Here is a 4296-nt window from a genome sequence, read left to right on the forward strand (position 1 = left end):
TTCTGCACCCAAAGAGGTAAAAAGGCATAAAAATCTTTCTTTTTTGTGTAGACAGTTTTTATGCTCACCAAAAAAGAAAAAGTTTTCTCATGCAAAGCATTTCATTGATCCTAACAAATGGAAGAAATTTTTTGATGTATCCTTTGAAAGAAAGAATAGAAATTTATTTAAATGAGCCAAATTTAAGTGAAATAGAATGTTTTGTTGGATTCAAAAGAAATGGTAGAATCTTCCGTGTAAGTGAAGCTTCTGCCATCAAAATAGGTGATTGCTGAGAAAAAGCTCAATTATCATTCAAATAAAAACATTATGCTGAGAGTCAAAAAATTACTAAAAAATATTTCAATAAAAAAAAAACTATCTTTACACCTAAAATTATAATTACTACAAGTATAAAACTCATGGAATTCAAAAAAAGGTATTTCATCAAATAAACAAACATCTTTACATCCAAAATTATAATTATCATGAAGGAAAGAATTTATCAGCAAAATTATTTGAATACAATCTTTTTCTTCATTCTTAATATTTTCTATGGAATATCAATATTTATAATGTTTTGTCTGGAAAATTAATATTTATTATATTTTCTATGGAATATCGTTTTTTCTTAATATTTTCTAGGGAATATCAATATTTTTAATATTTTGTATGGAATATTGTTAGCAGAGTCGCTTCACAGCTGCGTGCAGATTGGCATCCTTCTGCCTTACATCCAAGAATGACAAGTTGAGCGAGGTGTTCTCATCAGCCATGCATCGGCGTGTTTTATTGAACAGGTGGAGAGAGAGAAAAAGAAAAGGCGTTTCCCTTTTTATAGGGCCGACCACGTCACTCACTGTGAAACAAAAGTAGAGCTATATTGCCCTCTACTGGCTCAGTCGTAAAAAGGCAATCATACAATCCCAACACTCCCACTTATGAGTGACTTTTACACTGTGCAACAAAAATATGTATGTACATGTAAACGTAATCAAGGTTACATACAAACAGTGAACGCCACATATTGAGTTTTCTACGTGGCGAACATAGCCTTTGCAAACTTAATCAACTTCGATTTGGAAACAGGTTTGGTCATAACATCGGCCACCATATCCTCTGTGGTACAGTAAACAAGAGTGACCTTTTCATCTTTTACAGTGGACCTAATGAAATGATACTTTATATCCACGTGTTTACAGCGTTGTCTGCACACAGGGTTTTTGACAAGTGCAATTGTTCCTTGGTTATCCTCAAAAACAATTGTTTTCTTGTACACATAGGTGTCTATACCCTTCAGAAGTTGTTCCAAGTAGATACATTCTTGTATCGTCAGAGCCAGAGCCACGTACTCGGCTTCACATGTCGATAGGGCAACTGTGGGTTGTTTCTTGGTTTTCCACGAAATCAACGCGCTTGTCTCACACAACCTCACACAGTAGCCACTCATACTACGTCTGTCCATTGGATCCGCTCCCCAGTCGGCATCACTGTATGCCCGGAGGCCAAGTCCTTCAGTACTCTTTCGGAAACAAAGTTGTTTGTCTGCCGTACCCCTCAGGTAGCGTAAAACATGTTTCACCGTGATCCAATGTTCGTTTGTCGGATTAGCAAAATGTTGGGATAGTTTGCTTACCACAAAACATAAATCAGGACGTGTACATGTAGCCAGATAAATAAGGCTACCCACAGCTTCTCTGTATTTCTTACAATCAGTCATCCGAGGTGAATCCTCAGAAAAATTTACCTTTTGGTCACACGGAGTCTCCCTTGTTTTACACTCCTGCATGTCAAAACGTTGCAAAATCTTTCCAACATACTTTTCTTGTGACATTTTCACACAGTAATCGGATTGGCTGAATTCTATGCCCAGACAGTGTTTTAGTCTGCCTAGGTCTTTCATCTTAAATTGACTGGAAAGCATAGTTTTCACCTGTTTTAGACTCTCAATGTTAGTGGCTGGGACGGTGGGGGCATCAACCCCAATAACAATGATGATTTTTCCTGTCTTTATAGACTCTCTTGTGTAGACACAATGGTCAGCCGGGTTCTGTGTAAAGCCATTGTCAGTCAAACATTTGTGTAGCATTTCATTCCAATTGCGGCCCGACTGTTTCAAACCGTAAATAGACTTCTGTAGTTTACACACCAACTTTGCTCCCACTTTTTCATAACCCTCGGGCTGTTCCATGTAAATGTCTCGGTCAATGGGTGCATGCAGGTAGGCCGTTTTTACGTCCATTTGATGTAATATCAGATTTTCTTCGGCTGCCTTCTGCATGACCACTCTCACACTAGTCAAATTTGCTGTGGGTGAGAAGGTCTCACCATAGTCTATGCCTGCCCTCTGACTATAGCCTTTAGCAACAAACCTTGCTTTATATTGGTCATGTCCTTCACTGTTCTCCTTGACTGAATAAACCCATCTACCTCCCACTGTTTTCCTGCCATCTGGTAGGCTAGTCAGGGTAAATGTCTGGTTTTCTTCAAAGGACTTCATCTCTTCATCCATTGCCTGTTTCCATTTTCTTGACTCAGTGGATGCCATGGCCTCCTTGAAGGTCAATGGTATACCACAAACTACTCTATAGCAGTAATCTACGCTAGTGAGCGTGCTGTCTTCGTCACTCCTACCATCTTGAATATAATCAGAGAGGTAACTCGGGGGTTTACGCTCTCTTTTGGGATACCTTGAGGGTTGTGGCGTCACTCGAAGGTGTTTCTCGCCAACATCCTCTGGTGACTGTGACGCTTCCGTTTCCATGTCTCTGTTCAGGGTACCCAGCTGGGGTGTTCCACCCATCTCAACATCTGTTATGGAGTCTGGGCCAACCTCTCGTGTCTGGGTTGTACTCTCACAAGTTGTCTTCATGATAAATTTCACTAATCTGTGCTTTTGTACTTTTCCTTTACTGGGGTAATAAACTAGAAAAGCAGGGCTTCCCTTGTCGTGTCCTACAAAGAACCCTTTTTCACATCTTGGATCAAATTTACCTTTTTCTTGTTGGTAGCCATAGCACTCTGATCCGAATTTGTGCATTTTTGATAAATCACATTTCTTGCCGGTTAGTGCTGTGTAGGGGGTAGTACCCGTGTGCTTATTAAAGCATCTGTTTCTCGTGTAGGCAGCTTCTTGGACCGCATAGTGCCAAAGGCTTTTGGGTAAATTGCTATCAATAAGCTTGCATCTTGCCATCTCAAAAAGAGTGCGTCCCTCCCTCTCTGAAATCCCATTCTGGTGTGGGGAATAGGGACAGGACGTTTCATGCTTGATTTTATTCTTTCTCAATAGTGTCCGAAATTCCCTACTTGTGAATTCGGTTCCATTGTCAGACCGAATACATTTTACAGTGCCGTAAGGCGCTACATCCGCCAAAAACTTTTCTGTTGCTTGTACTGCATCACTTTTCGATTTGAGAAAGTAAGTAAAAACTGCCCCTGAACATACATCTGTGAAAGATTGCATGTATTTGAAACCGTCAATAGATCCATTGCCCACCGGTCCGGCTAAGTCAGTTGTAACCATGTAAAGTGGGGTGTTCACTTTCTCGACTCCATTTCTATTTCTCGTCTGGGCAAACTTGCCTTCAATGCATACAGTACATTGATTGTCAGGTCTACGTTTGTCACCTTTGATGTGCATACCCTCTGTCACACCCTGTAACCTAAGAATGTCATTGTAATTGCAGTGGCCCATGATTTCGTGCCATGTTTGTATGTCATGACTGACATTACACACATCACTTTCATCACATTCAGTTTGTAGATAATACATTCGTTTGTACACATGAATGTCAAACTTTTTGCCGTCAGGTACCACAAGACTGTCTTTACCTTCCTTGAAGATGACCTTGGCACCGCTGGCAGTGGCACACTTCACTGAAAATATTGCTTGAGGAAAGGCGGGAATATAAAGTGCATTCTTTAATGTCACTGAATATCTCCGTCCGCTGCTGTCCTTGAGGCACACCTGCGCGTCTCCTCTGCCTTGAGCCAACCCGAAAGTGCGTTTCCCATCCGCCAACTCCATGCTGTGCCGCTCCGGCTTGAATGAGTTGTCGAAGGTCTTGAATCTGCTCCTTTCGTTGATGATATGAGATGATGCGCCTGTGTCCACCATAAGCCCTTGGATAGGCTGTTGCTCCGCCGAAATGCTGGCAAACACAGTCTCTGCTCGAAAACTGTAGTCTCCTCCTTCAGCTGCTTGCTCATGGCTTTGCCTGCGATTTGATCCATGGCCACCGCCACCTTGAGCACGAGCACACCGAGAGCCCCTCTCTTTCTTCCTACATGCTTTGTCTGCGTGGCTTGAGCTTT

This window comes from Hippocampus comes, unplaced genomic scaffold (genome assembly GCF_001891065.2).
Source record: "Hippocampus comes isolate QL1 unplaced genomic scaffold, H_comes_QL1_v1.1 scaffold1409, whole genome shotgun sequence".
NCBI classification, from domain to species: Eukaryota; Metazoa; Chordata; class Actinopteri; order Syngnathiformes; family Syngnathidae; genus Hippocampus; species Hippocampus comes.